The following is a 12,104-nucleotide window of genomic DNA, read 5'->3' as shown; positions in this document are numbered from 1 at the left end:
CTGGAGGTGTCTGGATGGGCAAATTTAACTCTCATTTCCCACCAGGAAGAGGAATTAACCAAAGGCTCAGCGTGCCGGGCCGGAACCAGATTAGGGCCTGAAGCCATCCTGCGGTGTTGCGGCCAGGTCACAAGAAAGCGAGTTGAAGAAAGGAGCTCAGGGGCACTGTAATTCACAAACCTGCAGAGTTATAAATGAGAGCTATCGTCCAAAAATAGACTGAAGTAAGGCTGCCAAGAGGACTTGAAAGCGGGGCAGAATTGCAGGAAACCGATTTCAGGAGGTAGACGGGAATTGCATTGAAAGCATAGGAAAAGAGGCAGAACGTCCACAATGATGCACTTGGCCAAAAAGGGCGTATGCGTTTTTTCCTGAATATATTCAGGAAAAAACGCATACGCCCTTTTTGGCCAACCAAGCAAGCTTGCAAAGGAAATCTGCACTACAATGAAGTCTCACTTCCCCCGGTCAAAAGGGCCATCTGAAAAAAGTGTAAAATCCAGAAAGGCAGGACAGGCCATGGAGAACTGGGAGCCTTGTTATGCTGATGGGCGGGATGTAAATTACCAACAGACACTCAGGAGAAGTGTATGGTGTTTCCTGAAACATCTAAAAAACAAAGCAACAGAGCCTAGGGCACTGCCACTTATGGTCCTATAGCTTAGGGAAATTAAAATCAAAAAGACACAGCCACCCCAAGGTTTGGGACGCCTCTGTTTACAAGAACTTCGTTTACAGTACAAGTTCAACATCGCAGAAAGTGAAAAATGGATAAAGAAATTGTGGTATTTACTTACAAAGCAATATCACTCAGCAATGAAATCTATGTCATCAGGCCCTTAGCAGCACAATGAGTGGATTCAGGTATGATGATTCTAACTGAAATAAGTCACACAGAAAAAGAAACATCATAAGATATCAGTAATACACGGAATGTAAACTTGGCTACACAGGAACTGCATTCCAAAACAGAACAGGGTCTCAAATTTAGAAAACCAACTTATGCTTGCTTAAGGGGAAAGGTGAGTTGGGGTGCTGCATAAAACCAGAGATTGAAATGAGCACAGATAAAGTTCCTTAAGCCAAATATGGAATAGACAAGAGCTACTCCTTGCTCAACGAAATGGACTCAACACCGCATATTAAACGCCTAAGAATGTACCTGACTAGTAAGTATCTTAAAACTTATGGATTGCTATGTCTCCGAAAGAGAATCAAGCATGTGTACAGGGGCATAAACGCAGCAGTGATAGGATTGGAGAGGTTCGTGAGCAAATGAAGACCCTTTGAAGTCATATTGCATGGTACCCATTCCACGGGTTTCAACTACCCAGGTTTTAGGTATTCTTCCTTCAGCTAAAACATGCATGTGAAACCCAGAGTATGATCAACCATGTGATCGGGAGACGTGTTCAAATATGTCTCAGTTTTCGTAACCTGGTACTCGGGTGCAACATTCCAGATGCTTTACTAACACTCTCCCCACTTGGAGAGTCAGCGCCTTTAACCTCCTGTTTGGCACAGTTTGCAATTTCTGCAGAAGATGAACAGGAATAGCGAGAACCAATGAGAGCCTAGCTGGAGGTGTCTGGACGGGCAAATTTAACTCTCATTTCCCACCAGGAAGAGGAAATAACCAAAGGCTCAGCGTGCCATAGCGGAACCAGATTAGGGCCTGAAGCCATCCTGCGGTGTTGCGGCCAGCTCAAAAGAAAGCGAGTTGAAGAAAGGAGCTCAGGGGCACTGTAATTCACAAAACTGCAGAGTTATAAATGACAGCTATCGTCCAAAAATAGACTGAAGTAAGGCTGCCGAGAGGACTTGAAAGCGGGGCAGAATTGCAGGAAACCGATTTCAGGAGGTAGACTGGAATTGCATTGAAAGCATAGGAAAAGAGGCAGAACGTCCACAATGATGCACTTGGCCAAAAAGGGCGTATGCGTTTTTTCCTGAATATATTCAGGAAAAAACGCATACGCCCTTTTTGGCCAACCAAGCAAGCTTGCAAAGGAAATCTGCACTACAATGAAGTCTCACTTCCCCCTGGTCAAAAGGGCCATCTGAAAAAAGGGTAAAATCCAGAAAGGCAGGACAAGCCATGGAGAACTGGGAGCCTTGTTATGCTGATGGGCGGGATGTAAATTGCCAGCAGACACTCGGGAGAAGTGTATGGTGTTTCCTTAAACATCTAAAAAACAAAGCAACACAGCCTAGGGCACTGCCACTTATGGTCCTATAGCATAGGGAAATTAAAATCAAAAAGACACAGCCACCCCAAAGTTTGGGACGCCTCTGTTTACAAGAACCTAGTTTACACTACAAGTTCAACATCGCAGAAAGTGAAAAATGGATAAAGAAGTTGTGGTATTTACTTACAAAGCAATATCACTCAGCAATGAAATCTATGTCATCAGGGCCTTAGCAGCACAATGAGTGGATTCAGGTATGATGATTCTAACTGAAATAAGTCACACAGAAAAAGAAACATCATAAGATATCAGTAATACATGGAATGTAAACTTGGCTACACAGGAACTGAATTACAGAACAGAACAGGGTCTCAAATTTAGAAAACCAACTTATGCTTGCTTAAGGGGAAAGGTGAGTTGGGGTGCTGCATAAAACCAGAGATTGAAATGAGCACAGATAAATTTCCTTAAGCCAAATATGGAATAGACAAGAGCTACTCCTTGCTCAATGAAATGGACTCAACACCCCATATTAAACGCCTAAGAATGTACCTGACTAGTAAGTATCTTAAAACCTATGGATTGCTATGTCTCCGAAAGAGAATCAAGCATGTGTACAGGGGCATAAACGCAGCAGTGATAGGATTGGAGAGGTTCGGTGAGCAAATGAAGACCCTTTGAAGTCATATTGCATTGTACCCATTCCACGGGTTTCAACTACCCAGGTTTAAGGTATTCTTCCTTCAGCTAAAACATGCATGTGGAACCCAGAGTATGATGAACCATGTGATCGGGAGACGTGTTCAAATATGTCTCAGTTTTCCTCCCCTGGTACTCGGGTGCAACATTCCAGATGCTTTACTAACACTCTCCCGAACTGGAGAGTCAGTCCCTTTAACCTCCTGTTTGGCCCAGTTTGCAATTTCTGTGGAAGATGAACAGGAATAGCGAGAACCAATGAGAGACTAGCTGGAGGTGTCTGGATGGGCAAATTTAACTCTCATTTCCCACCAGGAAGAGGAATTAACCAAAGGCTCAGCGTGCCGGGCCGGAACCAGATTAGGGCCTGAAGCCATCCTGCGGTGTTGCGGCCAGGTCACAAGAAAGCGAGTTGAAGAAAGGAGCTCAGGGGCACTGTAATTCACAAACCTGCAGAGTTATAAATGACAGCTATCGTCCAAAAATAGACTGAAGTAAGGCTGCCAAGAGGACTTGAAAGCGGGGCAGAATTGCAGGAAACCGATTTCAGGAGGTAGACTGGAATTGCATTGAAAGCATAGGAAAAGAGGCAGAACGTCCACAATGATGCACTTGGCCAAAAAGGGCGTATGCGTTTTTTCCTGAATATATTCAGGAAAAAACGCATACGCCCTTTTTGGCCAACCAAGCAAGCTTGCAAAGGAAATCTGCACTACAATGAAGTCTCACTTCCCCCCGGTCAAAAGGGCCATCTGAAAAAAGTGTAAAATCCAGAAAGGCAGGACAGGCCATGGAGAACTGGGAGCCTTGTTATGCTGATGGGCGGGATGTAAATTGCCAAGAACCACTTGGGAGAAGTGTATGGTGTTTCCTGAAACAACTAAAAAACACAGCAACAGAACCTAGGGCACTTCCACTTATGGTCCTATAGCTTAGGGAAATTAAAATCAAAAAGACACAGCCACCCCAAAGTTTGGAACGGCTCTGTTTACAAGAACCTCGTTTACAGTACAAGTTCAACATCGCAGAAAGTGAAAAATGGATAAAGAAGTTGTGGTATTTACTTACAAAGCAATATCACTCAGCAATGAAATCTGTGTCATCAGGCCCTTAGCAGCACAATGAGTGGATTCAGGTATGATGATTCTAACTGAAATAAGTCACACAGAAAAAGAAACATCATAAGATATCACTAATACACGGAATGTAAACTTGGCTACACAGGAACTGCATTCCAAAACAGAACAGGGTATCAAATTTAGAAAACCAACTTATGCTTGCTTAAGGGTAAAGGTGAGTTGGGGTGCTGCATAAAACCAGAGATTGAAATGAGCACAGATAAAGTTCCTTAAGCCAAATATGGAATAGACAAGAGCTACTCCTTGCTCAACGAAATGGACTCAAAACCCCATATTAAACGCCTAAGAATGTACCTGACTAGTAAGTATCTTAAAACCTATGGATTGCTATGTCTCCAAAAGAGAATCAAGCGTGTGTACAGGGGCATAAACGCAGCAGTGATAGGATTGGAGAGGTTCGGTGAGCAAATGAAGACCCTTTGAAGTCATATTGCATGGTACCCATTCCACGGGTCTCAATTCTCCAGGTTTAAGGTATTCTTTCTTCAGCTAAAACATGCATGTGGAACCCAGAGTATGATCAACCATGTGAACGGGAGACGTGTTCAAATATGTCTCAGTTTTCCTCCCCTGGTACTCGGGTGCAACATTCCAGACGCTTTACTAACACTCTCCCAACTTGGAGAGTCAGTCCCTTTAACCTCCTGTTTGGCCCAGTTTGCAATTTCTGTGGAAGATGAACAGGAATAGCGAGAACCAATGAAAGAATAGCTGGAGGTGTCTGGTTGGGCAAATTTAACTCTCATTTCCCACCAGGAAGAGGAAATAACCAAAGACTCAGCGTGCCGTGCCGGAACCAGATTAGGGCCTGAAGCCATCCTGCGGTGTTGCGGCCAGGTCACAAGAAAGCGAGTTGAAGAAAGGAGCTCAGGGGCACTGTAATTCACAAACCTGCAGAGTTATAAATGACAGCTATCGTCCAAAAATAGACTGAAGTAAGGCTGCCAAGAGGACTTGAAAGCGGGGCAGAATTGCAGGAAACCGATTTCAGGAGGTAGACTGGAATTGCATTGAAAGCATAGGAAAAGAGGCAGAACGTCCACAATGATGCACTTGGCCAAAAAGGGCGTATGCGTTTTTTCCTGAATATATTCAGGAAAAAACGCATACGCCCTTTTTGGCCAACCAAGCAAGCTTGCAAAGGAAATCTGCACTACAATGAAGTCTCACTTCCCCCCGGTCAAAAGGGCCATCTGAAAAAAGTGTAAAATCCAGAAAGGCAGGACAGGCCATGGAGAACTGGGAGCCTTGTTATGCTGATGGGCGGGATGTAAATTGCCAAGAACCACTTGGGAGAAGTGTATGGTGTTTCCTGAAACAACTAAAAAACACAGCAACAGAACCTAGGGCACTTCCACTTATGGTCCTATAGATTACGGAAATTAAAATGAAAAAGAAACAGCCACCCCAAAGTTTGGAACGGCTCTGTTTACAAGAACCTCGTTTACAGTACAAGTTCAACATCGCAGAAAGTGAAAAATGGATAAAGAAGTTGTGGTATTTACTTACAAAGCAATATCACTCAGCAATGAAATCTGTGTCATCAGGCCCTTAGCAGCACAATGAGTGGATTCAGGTATGATGATTCTAACTGAAATAAGTCACACAGAAAAAGAAACATCATAAGATATCACTAATACACGGAATGTAAACTTGGCTACACAGGAACTGCATTCCAAAACAGAACAGGGTCTCAAATTTAGAAAACCAACTTATGCTTGCTTAAGGGTAAAGGTGAGTTGGGGTGCTGCATAAAACCAGAGATTGAAATGAGCACAGATAAAGTTCCTTAAGCCAAATATGGAATAGACAAGAGCTACTCCTTGCTCAACGAAATGGACTCAAAACCCCATATTAAACGCCTAAGAATGTACCTGACTAGTAAGTATCTTAAAACCTATGGATTGCTATGTCTCCAAAAGAGAATCAAGCGTGTGTACAGGGGCATAAACGCAGCAGTGATAGGATTGGAGAGGTTCGGTGAGCAAATGAAGACCCTTTGAAGTCATATTGCATGGTACCCATTCCACGGGTCTCAACTCTCCAGGTTTAAGGTATTCTTTCTTCAGCTAAAACATGCATGTGGAACCCAGAGTATGATCAACCATGTGAACGGGAGACGTGTTCAAATATGTCTCAGTTTTCCTCCCCTGGTACTCGGGTGCAACATTCCAGACGCTTTACTAACACTCTCCCGACTTGGAGAGTCAGTCCCTTTAACCTCCTGTTTGGCCCAGTTTGCAATTTCTGTGGAAGATGAACAGGATTAGCGAGAACCAATGAAAGAATAGCTGGAGGTGTCTGGTTGGGCAAATTTAACTCTCATTTCCCACCAGGAAGAGGAAATAACCAAAGACTCAGCGTGCCGTGCCGGAACCAGATTAGGGCCTGAAGCCATCCTGCGGTGTTGCGGCCAGGTCACAAGAAAGCGAGTTGAAGAAACGAGCTCAGGGGCACTGTAATTCACAAACCTGCAGAGTTATAAATGACAGCTATCGTCCAAAAATAGACTGAAGTAAGGCTGCCAAGAGGACTTGAAAGCGGGGCAGAATTGCAGGAAACCGATTTCAGGAGGTAGACTGGAATTGCATTGAAAGCATAGGAAAAGAGGCAGAACGTCCACAATGATGCACTTGGCCAAAAAGGGCGTATGCGTTTTTTCCTGAATATATTCAGGAAAAAACGCATACGCCCTTTTTGGCCAACCAAGCAAGCTTGCAAAGGAAATCTGCACTACAATGAAGTCTCACTTCCCCCCGGGCAAAAGGGCCATCTGAAAAAAGTGTAAAATCCAGAAAGGCAGGACAGGCCATGGAGAACTGGGAGCCTTGTTATGCTGATGGGCGGGATGTAAATTGCCAAGAACCACTTGGGAGAAGTGTATGGTGTTTCCTGAAACAACTAAAAAACACAGCAACAGAACCTAGGGCACTTCCACTTATGGTCCTATAGATTACGGAAATTAAAATGAAAAAGAAACAGCCACCCCAAAGTTTGGAACGGCTCTGTTTACAAGAACCTCGTTTACAGTACAAGTTCAACATCGCAGAAAGTGAAAAATGGATAAAGAAGTTGTGGTATTTACTTACAAAGCAATATCACTCAGCAATGAAATCTGTGTCATCAGGCCCTTAGCAGCACAATGAGTGGATTCAGGTATGATGATTCTAACTGAAGTAAGTCACACAGAAAAAGAAACATCATAAGATATCACTAATACACGGAATGTAAACTTGGCTACACAGGAACTGCATTCCAAAACAGAACAGGGTCTCAAATTTAGAAAACCAACTTATGCTTGCTTAAGGGGAAAGGTGAGTTGGGGTGCTGCATAAAACCAGAGATTGAAATGAGCACAGATAAAGTTCCTTAAGCCAAATATGGAATAGACAAGAGCTACTCCTTGCTCAACGAAATGGACTCAAAACCCCATATTAAACGCCTAAGAATGTACCTGACTAGTAAGTATCTTAAAACCTATGGATTGCTATGTCTCCAAAAGAGAATCAAGCGTGTGTACAGGGGCATAAACGCAGCAGTGATAGGATTGGAGAGGTTCGGTGAGCAAATGAAGACCCTTTGAAGTCATATTGCATGGTACCCATTCCACGGGTCTCAACTCTCCAGGTTTAAGGTATTCTTTCTTCAGCTAAAACATGCATGTGGAACCCAGAGTATGATCCACCATGTGAACGGGAGACGTGTTCAAATATGTCTCAGTTTTCCTCCCCTGGTACTCGGGTGCAACACTCCAGACGCTTTACTAACACTCTCCCGACTTGGAGAGTCAGTCCCTTTAACCTCCTGTTTGGCCCAGTTTGCAATTTCTGCGGAAGATGAACAGGAATAGCGAGAACCAATGAGAGGCTAGCTGGAGGTGTCTGGACGGGCAAATTTAACTCTCATTTCCCACCAGGAAGAGGAATTAACCAAAGGCTCAGCGTGCCGTGCCGGAACCAGATTAGGGCCTGAAGCCAACCTGCGGTGTTGCGGCCAGGTCACAAGAAAGCGAGTTGAAGAAAGGAGCTCAGGGGCACTGTAATTCACAAACCTGCAGAGTTATAAATGACAGCTATCGTCCAAAAATAGACTGAAGTTAGGCTGCCAAGAGGACTTGAAAGCGGGGCAGAATTGCAGGAAACCGATTTCAGGAGGTAGACTGGAATTGCATTGAAAGCATAGGAAAAGAGGCAGAACGTCCACAATGATGCACTTGGCCAAAAAGGGCGTATGCGTTTTTTCCTGAATATATTCAGGAAAAAACGCATACGCCCTTTTTGGCCAACCAAGCAAGCTTGCAAAGGAAATCTGCACTACAATGAAGTCTCACTTCCCCGCGGTCAAAAGGGCCATCTGAAAAAAGTGTAAAATCCGGAAAGGCAGGACAGGCGATGGAGAACTGGGAGCCTTGTTATGCTGATGGGCGGGATGTAAATTGCCAACAGACACTCGGGAGAAGTGTATGGTGTTTCCTGAAACATCTAAAAAACAAAGCAACAGAACCTCGGGCACTTCCACTTATGGTCCTATAGCTTAGGGAAATTAAAATCAAAAAGACACAGCCACCCCAAAGTTTGGAACGGCTCTGTTTACAAGAACCTCGTTTACAGTACAAGTTCAACATCGCAGAAAGTGAAAAATGGATAAAGAAGTTGTGGTATTTACTTACAAAGCAATATCACTCAGCAATGAAATCTGTGTCATCAGGCCCTTAGCAGCACAATGAGTGGATTCAGGTATGATGATTCTAACTGAAATAAGTCACACAGAAAAAGAAACATCATAAGATATCAGTAATACACGGAATGTAAACTTGGCTACACAGGAACTGAATTACAGAACAGAACAGGGTCTCAAATTTAGAAAACCAACTTATGCTTGCTTAAGGGGAAAGGTAAGTTGGGGTGCTGCATAAAACCAGAGATTGAAATGAGCACAGATAAAGTTCCTTAAGCCAAATATGGAATAGACAAGAGCTACTCCTTGCTCAACGAAATGGACTCAACACCCCATATTAAACGCCTAAGAATGTACCTGACTAGTAAGTATCTTAAAACCTATGGATTGCTATGTCTCCGAAAGAGAATCAAGCATGTGTACAGGGGCATAAACGCAGCAGTGATAGGATTGGAGAGGTTCGGTGAGCAAATGAAGACCCTTTGAAGTCATATTGCATGGGACCCATTCCACGGGTTTCAACTACCCAGGTTTTAGGTATTCTTCCTTCAGCTAAAACATGCATGTGGAACCCAGAGTATGATCAACCATGTGATCGGGAGACGTGTTCAAATATGTCTCAGTTTTCGTACCCTGGTACTCGGGTGCAACATTCCAGATGCTTTACTAACACTCTCCCGACTTGGAGAGTCAGTCCCTTTAACCTCCTGTTTGGCCCAGTTTGCAATTTCTGTGGAAGATGAACAGGAATAGCGAGAACCAATGAGAGACTAGCTGGAGGTGTCTGGATGGGCAAATTTAACTCTCATTTCCCACCAGGAAGAGGAATTAACCAAAGGCTCAGCGTGCCGGGCCGGAAACAGATTAGGGCCTGAAGCCATCCTGCGGTGTTGCGGCCAGCTCACAAGAAAGCGAGTTGAAGAAAGGAGCTCAGGGGCATTGTAATTCACAAACCTGCAGAGTTATAAATGACAGCTATCGTCCAAAAATAGACTGAAGTAAGGCTGCCAAGAGGACTTGAAAGCGGGGCAGAATTGCAGGAAACCGATTTCAGGAGGTAGACTGGAATTGCATTGAAAGCATAGGAAAAGAGGCAGAACGTCCACAATGATGCACTTGGCCAAAAAGGGCGTATGCGTTTTTTCCTGAATATATTCAGGAAAAAACGCATACGCCCTTTTTGGCCAACCAAGCAAGCTTGCAAAGGAAATCTGCACTACAATGAAGTCTCACTTCCCCCCGGTCAAAAGGGCCATCTGAAAAAAGTGTAAAATCCAGAAAGGCAAGACAGGCCATGGAGAACTGGGAGCCTTGTTATGCTGATGGGCGGGATGTAAATTACCAACAGACACTCAGGAGAAGTGTATGGTGTTTCCTGAAACATCTAAAAAACAAAGCAACAGAGCCTAGGGCACTTCCACTTATGGTCCTATAGCTTAGGGAAATTAAAATCAAAAAGACACAGCCACCCCAAAGTTTGGGATGTCTCTGTTTACAAGAACTTCGTTTACAGTACAAGTTCAGCATCGCAGAAAGTGAAAAATGGATAAAGAAGTTGTGGTATTTACTTACATAGCAATATCACTCAGCAATGAAATCTATGTCATCAGGCCCTTAGCAGCACAATGAGTGGATTCAGGTATGATGATTCTAACTGAAATAAGTCACACAGAAAAAGAAACATCATAAGATATCAGTAATACACGGAATGTAAACTTGGCTACACAGGAACTGAATTACAGAACAGAACAGGGTCTCAAATTTAGAAAACCAACTTATGCTTGCTTAAGAGGAAAGGTGAGTTGGGGTGCTGCATAAAACCAGAGATTGAAATGAGCACAGATAAAGTTCCTTAAGCCAAATATGGAATAGACAAGAGCTACTCCTTGCTCAACGAAATGGACTCAACACCGCATATTAAACGCCTAAGAATGTACCTGACTAGTAAGTATCTTAAAACCTATGGATTGCTATGTCTCCGAAAGAGAATCAAGCATGTGTACAGGGGCATAAACGCAGCAGTGATAGGATTGGAGAGGTTCGTGAGCAAATGAAGACCCTTTGAAGTCATATTGCATGGTACCCATTCCACGGGTTTCAACTACCCAGGTTTTAGGTATTCTTCCTTCAGCTAAAACATGCATGTGGAACCTAGAGTATGATCAACCATGTGATCGGGAGACGTGTTCAAATATGTCTCAGTTTTCGTACCCTGGTACTCTGGTGCAACATTCCAGACGCTTTACTAACACTCTCCCCACTTGGAGAGTCAGTCCCTTTAACCTCCTGTTTGGCCCAGTTTGCAATTTCTGTGGAAGATGAACAGGAATAGCGAGAACCAATGAGAGACTAGCTGGAGGTGTCTGGATGGGCAAATTTAACTCTCATTTCCCACCAGGAAGAGGAATTAACCAAAGGCTCAGCGTGCCGTGCCGGAACCAGATTAGGGCCTGAAGACATCCTGCGGTGTTGCGGCCAGGTCACAAGAAAGCGAGTTGAAGAAAGGAGCTCAGGGGCACTGTAATTCACAAACCTGCAGAGTTATAAATGACAGCTATCGTCCAAAAATAGACTGAAGTAAGGCTGCCAAGAGGACTTGAAAGCGGGGCAGAATTGCAGGAAACCGATTTCAGGAGGTAGACTGGAATTGCATTGAAAGCATAGGAAAAGAGGCAGAACGTCCACAATGATGCACTTGGCCAAAAAGGGCGTATGCGTTTTTTCCTGAATATATTCAGGAAAAAACGCATACGCCCTTTTTGGCCAACCAAGCAAGCTTGCAAAGGAAATCTGCACTACAATGAAGTCTCACTTCCCCCCGGTCAAAAGGGCCATCTGAAAAAAGTGTAAAATCCAGAAAGGCAGGACAGGCCATGGAGAACTGGGAGCCTTGTTATGCTGATGGGCGGGATGTAAATTGCCAAGAACCACTTGGGAGAAGTGTATGGTGTTTCCTGAAACAACTAAAAAACACAGCAACAGAACCTAGGGCACTTCCACTTATGGTCCTATAGATTACGGAAATTAAAATGAAAAAGAAACAGCCACCCCAAAGTTTGGAACGGCTCTGTTTACAAGAACCTCGTTTACAGTACAAGTTCAACATCGCAGAAAGTGAAAAATGGATAAAGAAGTTGTGGTATTTACTTACAAAGCAATATCACTCAGCAATGAAATCTGTGTCATCAGGCCCTTAGCAGCACAATGAGTGGATTCAGGTATGATGATTCTAACTGAAGTAAGTCACACAGAAAAAGAAACATCATAAGATATCTCTAATACACGGAATGTAAACTTGGCTACACAGGAACTGCATTCCAAAACAGAACAGGGTCTCAAATTTAGAAAACCAACTTATGCTTGCTTAAGGGGAAAGGTGAGTTGGGGTGCTGCATAAAAC

The 12,104-nt window shown here is 43.8% G+C and overlaps 1 long non-coding RNA gene across 20 annotated transcripts in view; it reads right to left on the bottom strand.

The window, feature by feature from the left end:
* The window catches only part of LOC307181240, a 1,005,010-nt gene that overhangs the window by 376,822 nt on the left and 616,084 nt on the right, over window positions 1-12,104 (bottom strand). Inside the window, exon 1 of one of the 20 annotated variants that reach the window (XR_013826215.1) lies at window positions 10,273-10,296. The exons of 18 other annotated variants lie outside the window; for them this stretch is intronic. This is a non-coding gene — a long non-coding RNA (uncharacterized lncRNA). Of the gene's footprint in view, window positions 1-2,372; window positions 2,462-10,272; window positions 10,297-12,104 lie in introns of those variants that run through there. One more of the 20 variants, XR_013826216.1, reaches the window with a different exon arrangement.

Source organism: Stenella coeruleoalba, assembly GCF_951394435.1.
Source record: "Stenella coeruleoalba genome assembly, contig: scaffold_84, whole genome shotgun sequence".
Lineage (NCBI taxonomy): Eukaryota > Metazoa > Chordata > Mammalia > Artiodactyla > Delphinidae > Stenella > Stenella coeruleoalba.
This window is presented reverse-complemented; position numbering and strand designations above follow the sequence as displayed.